Below are 12,708 nucleotides of genomic sequence, written 5' to 3'. Positions count from 1 at the left end.
AATGCATACCTTGAGTCTGTGTAGATGGTTATTCTCTTCCCTTTTGCCCTTTCCAAGGCACGGGTCAGGGCAATTATCTCAGCCTTCTGCGCGGAGGTACCTGTTGGTAAGGGTCCAGACTCAATTACCTCTCTGTAGGTGGTCACTGCATACCCAGCATGTCGCTTCCCATTGGCAACGTAGCTGCTCCCGTCAGTGAACCAGGTCTCTGCATCATCCAGAGGGGTATCCTATAAGTCTGGGCGGCTGGAGTAGGTAGCTTCAATGGTCTCCAGGCAATCATGGTGTACTGCTTCTCCTTGATTTCCACTGAGAAAGGAAGCTGGGTTGACAATATTAGTCACCACAATCTCTACATCATCTTGCTCTACCATGATGGCCTGGTATTTCAGAAACCTCTGTGGTGAAAGCCAGTGGACACCCTGTACTTCCAGTACTGCAGATACTGTGTGGGACACTAGCACAGTCAATTTTTGTCCCAGGGTAAACTTGCGTGCCTCTTGAATATTCAGCACAACTGCTGCTACAGCTCTGAGGCAAACCATCCGTTGGCTGTTGCATCTAGCTGCTTAGAGAGGTAAGCAACTGCCCTCCGATATGGACCCAAGTCCTGAGCCAGTATTCCCAGGGCAATTCCGTGTTTCTCATGGGAAAATAGGAATAATGGTTTACTCACATCTGGAAGTCCCAAAGCTGGAGCTGACATGAGAGCATCCTTTAGCTGGTGAAAGGCCTGTGTTGCTTCTTTTGTCCACTGGAGATCTCTGCTTCCATTGGCAATCAGAGCATAGAGGGGTCTGACGAGCAGTCCATAATTATAAACCCACAGCCGGCACCATCCTGCCATGCCTAAGAAGGTTCGGAGCTCTTTTATTGTCTGGGGTTTTGGGGTTTGGCATATGGCTTCCTTGCAAGCCTGCCCTAACGTCCGTTGCCCAGCACTCACCTCGTACCCCAGGTAGATAACTTTCTGTTTCACTACCTGTGCTTTTTTCTTTGATACTCTGTATCCTTGGAGTCCTAGGAAATTCAAAAGGCTTACCGGCCACTAGAAGGTCATCCACATACTGCAAAAGCCTCCCTCCTTCCTGTGGAGCTTCCCAGGACTCCAGATCCTTTGCAAGTTGCTCCCTGAACAAAGTAGGGGAATTTTTCCAGCCTTGGGGTAGTCTGATCCATGTGAGCTGGGTTTTGTGCCCACTTTTAGGGCTTTCCCATTCGAATGCAAAAATTTTTTGGCTGGCTTCATGGATGGGGAGGCAAAAGAAGGCATCCTTTAAATCTAAAACAGTAAACCAGGTTAGCTCAGGTGTTAGGCAAGTTAATAAAGTGTATGGATTGGCTACCACCAGATACAGATCTTCTGTTATTTTATTGACAGCCCTCAAATCCTGTCCTATTCCGAACTTCCCCACCTGAGTCCTCCTCCTTTTTGGGGAAGTTCCCTTCCTCTTCATCCTCAGTTTCAGCCTCAACCTCCCTAACCCTCCCCCCTTGGGGAGGAGCTGGAGGAGCTTTCACCCACTCAAATGTGTCCCGTTCTTGCTCCTCAGAACGATAGACCTTATCTGATCTCATACACCGTTGTCCTATACTGCATGCTGAACAACAGCGTTTGATTTGCCCTCTCTTTGCCGTGTTATCTTTTCCAAGGGCCAAGACCAGTGGGTCTGAGGGTGATTTTATCCCACAGTCCTTTTGCCACTCTTGGTGATTTCTTAAAACAAAAAACATATCAGCATACGAGACCTCATCCCATTTACCTTCCCATCTTAAAAACAACATTAACTGCAGTAAAGTATTATAGTCTAGGGTTCCAGTGGGTGGCCAACTTGCTCCGTCCTCTAACCTGTATAAGGGCCACCAGCGTGTACAATACTGGATTAGATCCTTTTTATTCTCAGAGCCCCCCCGGCTAGTGACTTCCTTCCAGTGGGCCAAGATGCACCCTAAGGGGCTGGCCCGTGGAACTTCCATGCTCTGGTTAGTTCCCATTATTTCCTTCTTGCCCTATCTCGCTTCCACCCAAACCTCTTTTCACAGGACTTCACAGTAGCTTCCCAGTCCTCCTCCCACACACTCCAAGTGGCAGGTATCAGATGCGATTTCCCACACACAATTTTTAAGATCTTAGACTCTGAATCAGCTTGATCAGAAACTTCTAATCTACACTTGGGGCACGTGCCTCGTCGCTTGTTAGAACAGCAATACCAGCGTTTCCCACAAACTATGCACTGTAATAATACCCACGCAGCGTGCCAGCCTCTTGATGCACCAAAGGCTACTCGAAATTTCCCACAAAGGCAAGCTATTCCATTTATTACAGGGAGCTATAAATGCTCTACGGCAAGCTGTTCCCAGTCCAGACTTACAAGAGTGCCAGCTGAAGTCCGGTAGAGCCCCTCTAAATGAACTCGTTCGTCTCCCCTATCTATCCAATAATCCACCGGATTCACAAACTCCCAGGGGTCGAGTCCAAACCACTGAGGCAGAGGAACCCCTCGGGTTCGTCTAGCCACGGTGAAAGCATGCACAACCTACACCACAATTTACCACCTTTACTCAATAAACGTCCTCACCCACGCTTTTTCACAGTTTACTCTGTTTTCTCTGTCGGGCGCTCCCCGCCCCCACAGCCTGCCTCGGTCGGTGTTTACTCAGCCTCCCCAGTGGCAGGTAGGACTTCTCCCACCCCCGCGCAGTAGAGCACTATGGATCTACTCTCTTTTATACACCATACACTTTATACACTTGCACAATTACAAATACAGCGCGCTGATCACTCAATGCAACATACAGCAACACAGTGTCCGGACACCACTCACATACACACAAACAAAGAAAACATACGTGGGTTCAGCTCTGTCCTATCAGAACAATGAACCCCAATACACACATACACAGATTCACCCAGCTCACCCCCAGGGCTGCTGGCGGTTCTGCTCTATCAGAACGATGAACTCCGTCTCTAATACAGCTGCTCTATCAGCTGAACCCAGACGTCTCTGGGTAGTATACTCCCTTGCTCTCCTTCCTCCCCCCCGGGGGCCCCTCAGTACATACCGTATCTTCCTCCGCAGGCCAGCAGGTCCTTGTCTGTCCCAGCAGGAGGCAAGTCGAGACGAGCGGAGCCTCCTCCAGGAAAATCCTGGGGCGCGCCTAGGAGTCCCTCGGTCCCCCCCTGCCCCTGCGGGGACAGAGATGGAGACGGAAAGTATCTCTTTCTCCTGGCTGGCTCGCCAAGAATGTTTTGCGGAGAAAAGAAGAAACCTCACAACTTTGTAAAAGTTGTAAAGCTCGGTATGCTTTTATTACGACGCGCGCCGGACGCAAGCCCCCAAAAAGGTATGCGTGCCTCTGAAGACCTTGGGTCTTCTTTTATCCCCCCTCCAAATGCATATGCATGCAGTTTCACAATAAGTTCATACATATTCATTCCGCGTGACATTTAGCACCAGTTCTTCTTTATCAAAGGAATTTCTATGTCTGGGGCAAATTGACCTTGTGGTCATTTCTGTTTTTCTTTCTCTGTCTCCTTATTGTCTCTGGAAAGTGGCTTTTCCTTCAGCTTTGGCCCCACAGACCCCTCACCTCTTCCAGACACTTCACCTAATTCAGAATGGATCCCCACTCCGTCTCAGCATGAAGGGACACTGACCCATCAGAGCTTCTGCAGAGCAGCCACTTGCAAGGCTCTACATTAGAGGCATTAGCTGCCTATTTTCCACTTTTCTTCGTGTTCTTTTTTCAAAGGGGAACAGATGATTCACCAATTCATTTCTTTAGAACAAACAGGTATAAACCCATGTTTTTTTCCTCCTCAGAGCACCCTGGGCTGGGTTTGCAGCCCATCCTTGTGCAGGATTGCTGGAGCTTTTCCTCCCTATTGGGTTCCTGCACCATGGAGCCACTCAAAACAGCCTCTTCCCCGAGGTTCTGCTGCAGGGATTTGTCCTCACTGGTCTCCATGCTCAGCTCCTTGTCTGGGGGAGGAAGGACAAGAAGAGGATGGGATTCACCCCCTTGCCAGAGGGAAGGGGAAGGAGATACCCCCAGTGCATCCCCAGCAGGACGGGGTTGGCAGCGGGGTTGTCCTGCAACTGGGGGCCATGCTGAGCTGGGAGATGGAGCAGGAGAGAGGGGGAAAGGGGCACTGACTTCCTCCTCACCTGCCTGGGTATCCCGGGGCATCTTCCTCTTCCTCAAAGTCTTCTCCTCCTCCCTCTTGCCAAGGTTTGGGAATGGGAAATCCCGGTTTGGGGAAAAAAAGGTGTGAATGCCTTGGGTTGGGGATTCCTCCCACCCAAGTCCATCACTAGAAGTCATCTGGTGTCCATAAAAACCTTCAAAAATCAAGAGTGAATAAAAAAAGCCACCAGGAGTTTCCCATTTCCAGTCTCATCCCTCTCGGGTTCTGGTGGACCCCCATCTCAGGGCTGGTAGGGATCCCATGGGTCCTGGGGATCCCCCCTCTCCAGGGTCCTGCTTAGGGATTCCAGGGGGATTTGAGGTCCCTCTGTCCAGCCTCCCCCCACTCCAGCCACTTGGGGCTCCCCCCTCTCCCCACTGCCCCGTCCTGGTTTAGGACAAATTTGGGAGAAAATCTCCAAAAGATTTTCCTCTAGAAAGCAGATTCAAGTGGCCCCTCCCCAACCAGGTCAAGAAAAGATTTCCGTGGAGAAAAGGGGAAAAAAACCTCTTTATTTACCAGGCAAAGTGTTCACCAGCACAAAAAATGAACAATATTAGAAAATAAAACCTTGTGCTGCTCCAAAAGAGATGACAAACTCAGAAAGTCCCTCTGTGGGCTGTAGGTCAGCTCACTCAGTCTCTTATCAGTCTCTTATCCCTCCCTCCAGCACTGGAAATGCCACAGCCCAGGCTTGGCCAGATGGGCCACAGGTGCGAGTCAGGGTGTTCAGTCCAGAGCAGGTTTAAACAGCTCCAAAGAAAAAGAAAAACCACAGTCCAGGGAACTTCTCTGCCTCAGCGAGCTAAAAACTAACTAAAAGCAAAGGAGAGCTCTGTCCTGCTGTCTGTCTGTCCACAGACAACTGATACCTTAGGTTTTAAGTTTTTCTGTTCTGTTTCGATGTGCAGCTTTTAGCTTTATATTAACTGTTACTGGGATCTTTTCACAGGGTGAGGAAGACAAAACAATCCTGTTCTAGCTGGAGACTCAAGAACAATCTCTTCAAACTTCAGGCCCAAAGCATAAACAATGTGAAAAGAGGAGGGTGGGCAAGCAAGGAGGATGAAACTTAATAATTTGAAGTTATTAATTGGGCAGTTATGTGCAAATGGACTAAAACTTATAAAAATGTGAGATCTCGTGATCAAGCCCTCTTTTGCTCATCCAGGCAGAGTCACAGCTTTGGCTGCGGTACTGCCAGGGTGTGACCTTTAAAGGCATTTCAGTAAAAATCCACTTTATTCCTCTTAACTCCATGTGGCCTCTGTTCCAGCTCCTTAAGGCATCACAACAGTCCAGGAGCCGGACTGTGGAGGAGTGAGTGCAGTTTCTGAAAACAAACTCCTGCTTCCTCCTCCTCCCCTTCGCTCTCAGACCCAGCCTTAAAGGCACAGAACTCATTTCTGGGCTGAACAGACCGATGGGGTACGAGCATCATGAAGTCACCCCAGGACACGCCCCTGTCAGGGTCAGGGGTCCCGTCCCCGCCTCATCTCCGGGCTGCCAGGGGTCCCCCAGCTCCGGTATCGCCCCTTCCCCTCTCCCCGCCCCGGGGGTCTCCCGTTCCACAGCCCCAGCTCACACGGGGATCCCCAAAACGAAAGTCCCGCCCCGTTGGAACCGGGCCATCCTCACGTGGACCCCCCGGGACCCTCCCGAGAGGCGATCGCGGCTCCTCTCCCCCCGAAAAAGCTCCTCTTAGGGAGCCCGGAGATATCCGGGGCTCGAGTCCAGGATCTGCCGGCTCCGAACACTCTCCAAAAAAATCCTCCCGGAGACCCCTGGCTGGAGTTGTTTGGGAATTCAGCTACTTGAGCTGAGCTTCTTCTGGGACTTTCAGCAGCCTTGTGTTCCTCACCTTGGAGTGAATGAGCCTTCTCAGTCTTCCTGGTATCATTTGCTCCCTTTCCTCCAGTGATTTTAACAAACTTTTCAAGGAAGGACAACAGAATATTTTCTTTACACTGGCCACCTACCACAGCCATTTTCCTTATCAGTTTTCCCATAAGTTGCTCAGAGGAAGCTGCATCCAAGTTTCCAAGAGTTCGGCCAGAAAGAGCCACAACCTCCTCAGTGGAGGGAACCGTGCTGTAGTCAAAGGCACTTGGGGTCAGACAACAGTGCCCTGAACTCACTGCGCCAAAATAATGTCTCAATCTGGTTAAGAAGATTACTAGAGAGATGCCTCTGCCCCAATTAAGGCGCTAATGAGACCAAATCCAAGGTGGATTTTATTGAACAGTAAATGTGAGGTAGAGAGAGTTAAAAGAAAGAGGAAAGCGGGGCATGGCAAGGGAGTGACAGGGACAGAGACCTCCTCTGGAGCGGACCAAGTGTGACATTGTCCCCTGTGTGTGTGCCCTTCCCGGGGTGGGGGTTTTACACCTGAGACAGTTTGGGTAAGGGGGGTGGTGTTCACCCCTCGAGCAGGGATTACCCCACTGTTTCAGGTTGCAATGTAAGATGTAACCAAATGCATGTTTTCAATCACCATCTCCATAAACTGCTATAAACAGCTGGGGCAGTGTTCTTTATCTCTTCCATGACTCAGCCCTGATAATGCCCTCCAGGGGAGATATCTTGGGCTAATGGGCCATTGAGTGTCACTGCAGGACTGATAAAATTCCATTATCCCTTTGTGGGATGCTCCGCCCAGGGGGCGGATCCAATCATTCCTACCTGGATATAAGTTGAGACTCCACACCAGCAGCACCTTGCCTACTGGATTCTCAGAGGACAAGAGCTCCATAACCACCACTGGACCTTCAGAGAAAGGCCAGACACTTCTACAGGATCACTGCTCTGACAGAACCACGTTCACCACTCCCACAGGACTACAGCCACCATTTAATAGGACTGAAGCCACCACCCTGCCCAACAGGGTGTCAGGTTATATCCTGACTCTGCCAGTTTAAGGCAGTTTTTCTGTATCATTGCCTTGATCTTCATTTTCCTCTTAAATTGTGATTCTGGCTTAGACCCTTTCCCAGGTTTGCCTTCAAACCAGTAAAAAAACCTATGTGCTCATCTGTTGTTTTCTGCCGAAAACAGGATTTCCCATTCCCAAACATTTGCCAGATGGAAGAGGAGGCTGCGAGGAAGATGAGGATGCCCCAGGACACCCAGGAGTGAGGAGGAAGTCAGTGCCCCTTTCCCCCTCTCTCCTGCTCCATCTCCCAGCCCAGCATGGCCCCCAGCTGTAGGACAAATCTTCTGCCAACACCATCCTACCGGGAATGCACTGGGGGGATCTCCTTCCCCTTCCCTCTGGCACAGAGGCAAATCCCATCCTCTCCTTGTCCTTCCTCCCCCAGACAAGAAGCTGAGGATGGAGACCAGGGAGAAAAAATCCCCGCGGAATAACCTGGAGGAAGAGGCTGTTATGAGTGACTCCAGGGCACAGGAATTCAACGGGGAGGAAAATCCCCAGAGATCCCACAGGAGGAGGGGCTGCAAACGCAGCCCAGGGTGCTCTGAGGAGGAAAGATCCTCCCTTAGCCAGGAAGGTGGACAGAGCTTCAGCCAGAGCTCAGAGCTGGTGGTCCATGAGCAGCTTCATGATGGGGAGAAGCACTACAAGTGCTTGCAGTGTGGGAAGAGCTTCAGGCAGAGCAGCAGCCTGATCAGCCACCAGATGATCCACAGCGGGGAATGGGCCTGTGAGTGTGGGGAATGTGGGAAGGGCTTCAGCTATAGGTCAGAACTCATCAGGCACCAACGCATCCACACTGGGGAGAGGCCCTATGAGTGTCCCCAGTGTCAGAAGAAGTTTCGGACCAGCTCCAGTCTCCTCCAGCATCAGCAGATTCACACAGAGCAGAGGAGAGGCCCTTCCGCTGCCCCGACTGTTGGAAGGGCTTCAAGCACAACTCCAACCTCATCAGACACCGGCGCATCCACACTGAGGAGAGGCCCTATGAGTGTCCTCAGTGTGGGAAGAGCTTCACCCAGAGCTCTCACTTGACCAGTCACCAATGGAGGCACTGGTAAGGGAAGGCCTCCAATGCCCCAAGTGCATGAGGATTTTGTGCACTGCCCCAACTCCAATCATTGGAGTATCCATGTTGGGAAGAGCCCTGATGATCCATGTTCCCCATGATCCATACTGGGAAGACACTCATACCTTTTCCTGTCCCTGCCAATGACATGATGTGGGATGGAAAAACATGAAGGTCTGGCCATGGCCCTGTCATTACATTCACTCCCCGCTCAGGTCATTGCCAGGGGCAGGAAATGGACTCTCTCTCTCCCTGAGGAGAAGGGTGAAATTTCCAGGAAGGGGAAATTGTGGCCAGGAAGACCCAGTGAGTTTTATTGTGTTTTCCCTGTAAACAGTCCCTTCTGTTATCAATATTGTTTCTGTTTTTGTTTGTTCCTTATCTCGTTGCTATTCTCAATAAATTGTTCTTATCCCAGCCCAGGATCTTTGCCTTCTGTTCTTTCCATGGGAGGCGGGAGGGCAGCGAGGGCAGCGCGGTTTTAGTGGGAGCAGGAAATTCAGGGATCCCGTTCCTGAACCCCAGCCCCTGGAAACCGAGCATCCCAGCTGGTCCCAGTCCTGGTGGCCATGGCAACAGCCTTGGGAGCGGGTCCCTGGCTGGGGCTGTGGGAACCTCTTCCCTCTGGTGCCCAGGGACAGGAGTGGAGGGAACGGCTGCAGCTGAGTCAGGGCAGGCTCAGGTTGGATGTCAGGAAAAGGTTTTTGCCCAGAGGCTGCTGGGGCCCTGCCCAGGCTCCCCAGGGAAGGGTCCCAGCTCCAGGGCTCTCTGAGCTGCAGCAGCGTTTGGACAGCGCTGCCAGGCCCAGGCTGGCATTGTTGGGGTGTCCTGTGCAGGGCCAGCAGTTGGAGTGGAGGATCCTGATGGGTCCCTCCCAGCTCAGCCAATTCTGTGGTTCTGGGATCCCATGAGCCTGGGAATGGGGCTGCCAATGGTTGCCATGGCAACAGGCTGTGGCTGCAGGCCTGAGCTGGTGTCCATGGCAACCACCCCTGGCATGGGGTCTCTATGGAGCTGCCATAGAAACTGACCATAGCAATAGGGGGATGGTGATGGTTGCCATGGAAACTGACCATAGCAACAGGGGGCTGGTGATGGTTGCTATGGAAACTGACCATAGCAACAGGGTCCTGGCGATGGTTGCCTGCTAAGAATCAGATTTGTCACAGGCCCTCAGAGGGGTTCCATGGGGACTTTCCAAGAGTCTCCAGGCTGTTCCAGAGCTGGAATGTCACACGCAGAGACAGGGGCTCCATGGAGACCTCCCACGGCTTTCTGGGATGGTAAAGAGCTGTGTGGTCAGAGGCAGTCACAGCCATTCCATGGTGACATCCCAGGGGACCTTGGGCTGCAAAGGCACCGATCTGTCACAGGCACTCACGGGGGCTCCACGATGACATCCCAGGAGTCCCCAGGCTGCCAAAGAGCCAGGATGTCCCAGACACTCACAGGGGTTCCTGTCATGGGCACAGTGGGAGCATCAGGCAAAAGCTTTATTTCTTTATTGGAGAAACTCCTGCTGAGACCTGAGGTGCAGAAAGTGCACCCAACAGCCACCATGGATCCTCAAACCCTTGCAGGGCTCCTAGACTGCTAAAATTTCTTCTAAGAGAGGAGACTGGCAACAGCTGGATCCAATCCCAGCCCAAGAATTTTTCAAAGGTTTATGTATAAAAGATTGGACAGGTGGAATTGAACTTTAACCCAATTTGTCCCACAGGATTAATGATGGAATACCAGATATATTTATATAAATACAGCTCTGATTGATTCTGATCATGACCGGACAGAAAGATTTTAACTCAAGGTATTTACTCCACAGTTCAGGAGCTTTATCGATTATTAGAATATAGTGCTCTAGGAAGCAATTTTGAAGTCAACAGATTGGTCTATGACATCAGAGAGTTTTTTGTGGAAGTCACTGAGCAGCTACAGCATCATAGAGGGGATTCTGTGACATCACAGATCAGGCTGTGGCACCATGGCATGGCTGGATGACATCATAGAGCTGGCTGTGAGGTTCAAAGTATGTGCTGTGACATTAAAGAGTGCCAGTATGACATCACAGAAAAGGTCTCGTGGCATCACTGAGGGTTTTGTGACGTCACAAAGCTGTCTGTGACATCATAATGTGAGGCAATAGAGCAGACTCTGCCATCATCGAGGGTGGCTCTGTGACATCAGAGAGTGGGTTGTGACATCACTGGGTGACTGTGTAACATCATAGAGCTGGTTGTGACATCACAGAGACTTCTGTGACATCACAGAGCAGATGTAGCACATCATAGGGTGACATCTCATAGTTAGCTGTGTGAGATCACAGGGGCTGTGTGACAACCCAGAGTGGGCTGTGACATCACTGGTGGCTGTGTGATATTGCAAAAGAGCTGTGTGGCATCATAGGGGCTGTGACATCACAGGGGCAGTGTGACATCACAGGGGCAGTGTGAGGTCACTGGGGAGGTCACTCTGCCCCAGCCCTCCTCACAGCTCCTCCCAAAGCAGTCCAACCCTGCTCGTGCACAGTGGAGTTCCCTGTCCCCCCATGTCCCCTTGCCCCCGGCCCCGCAGCCTCCCTCAGAGGATGTTCCACGAGATCGACCCCAGAGTCTGACACGGGGATGGGGGGCTGGGGCCTTGGGGGTGGCACAGGGGGACAGGGACCCGCCGGCAGCGTCCCTGTGTGCCCCAGGGCCAGAGCCTGGGCCAGGGCTCCTTCACCCTGTTACCAACGAGGGCTTGAGAGCGCTGAAAAATCCCTGGCAAGGGAGCAGCAAAAACCAGATTTAATATTAAGGTGCAGCAGCACAAAGTTCCTTGGCAAGAGTCACTCTGCTCCTGACTGGACACTTCAAGCACACCAAAGAAACAAAGCAGCAACAAAACCAAACAGAATCCAGGCAATCAAACAGAAATGAGCTGAGAACTGTCCCAGTGTGTGTGAGACACAAGGACAGTGAGGGCAAGGATAAAATGAATAAAGAAATAAAAGCTTGACAGAGGTCAAACTTAACAGGACTTCACTGATACCTTAACCTTAACTGATACCTTCAACTTCACAATTTAGGAAAAGAACAGAGCTTAACAGCATTTAACCTCACTTACAACCAATGACTTAAGGATTTAATAGTGGAATAACATTAAACAATATTAAACTTAGCTTATAACATAGTAAACTTTGCAAAAAAAGAAATTCTTAATACCCTTTAACTTAACTTATTTGTCATGATGTAACCTTAATTACAGGCCTGACTGACTCAGCTGTCCAAGGCACTCAAGCCCCTCAGAAAGCAGCATTTCTGCCACATTTCTCCAGCACAGGCACTCCTGTGTGCACACAGACACAAAGACTCAGTGCAAGGCACCTGTAAGCAATTCCCCTGAGGGCAGGAAATGCTCCCTGTGGATTTTTTGGCATCTCCCCAGCAAAGGGCAAAGGACTGAGCCTGGAGGAGTGGGGAGATTGGCCCAGGCTCTGTCGTTGTTCAGGATCCCCGAGTGCAGCAAACGGGAGAGTTCCCGGCTGGGAGAGGCCCCACTCAGAGGGAGTTGCTGGCCCAGGAGAGCTCCAAGGGCTCCTTTTGGAGCGCTGTTTGCAGGGCCCCAAGAGAGGGGCTTCAGTCCCAGCAATGGTTCATCCTGGCCACACTTGGCACCAACAGCTTTCTTTGGCAGTGCGAGAACAGGGATGTTGTGCCACTGAGGGAACAAAAACAGTTCCCAGGCTGCTCCTAAAGGAACCAGGAGCTGGCTGGGCAGCAGCAGTGCCTGGAGCAGACAGTGTTTGTGATGAGCTGCAGAGCAGCTGAGCCCAGGGGCTGTTGGCCAAGGCCGAGGCCCAAGGAGCATTTCTCAGCTGGCAGGGCGACCTGAGAAGGGGAGGGGGGAATGCAGCAGCACAGGGCCCATGGAACCAAGGGACCATTGTGACACTGTAGGGTCCTGTGACACCAAGGGACCACTGTGACACTGTGGGGCCTCATGGAATCATGGAGAGCACTGTGACATTGCTGGGCCTAATGGAACCAAGGGGATTGTGCTGACTCTGTGTGGCTCCATGGAATGTAGGGATCATTCTGATACAGCAAGACCCCATGGAGCCAAAGGTCCATTGTGACATTGCAAGTCCTTATGTAATCATGGAGAGGCCATTGTGACACTTCACAGCCTCATGGAACGCAGGGGCCATTGTGACACTGTGGGGCACCATGGAGCCAAGAAGATCATAGTTACACTGAGGGGACTCATGGAATCATGGTGTGAAGGTCCGCCCGAAATGAACGGGTGACGAATGATTTTTGGGTGCAAAAATAACCAACAAAGGCACAGGGGTTTTGCAGTAACAAATCAACAAGGTGCAATTTTATTGATTATAACCACAGCTAAATATGCATTAGGTTAAGGGATCCGGGGAAGAGAAGGGTAAGACAAGGAAAAAAGGGAGGAAAGAAGGTCAGGGAATGGGGTATAGCTACCAAAACGTGATGTCTTTGGGGTCCTGCCGCCGAAACTCGCTGG

The sequence above is a fragment of the Melozone crissalis genome, unplaced genomic scaffold (genome assembly GCF_028551555.1).
Source record: "Melozone crissalis strain CALT ecotype California unplaced genomic scaffold, PUWL_Pcris_2 ptg000159l_1, whole genome shotgun sequence".
Lineage (NCBI taxonomy): Eukaryota > Metazoa > Chordata > Aves > Passeriformes > Passerellidae > Melozone > Melozone crissalis.
Note: the sequence above shows the minus strand (reverse complement) of the source record.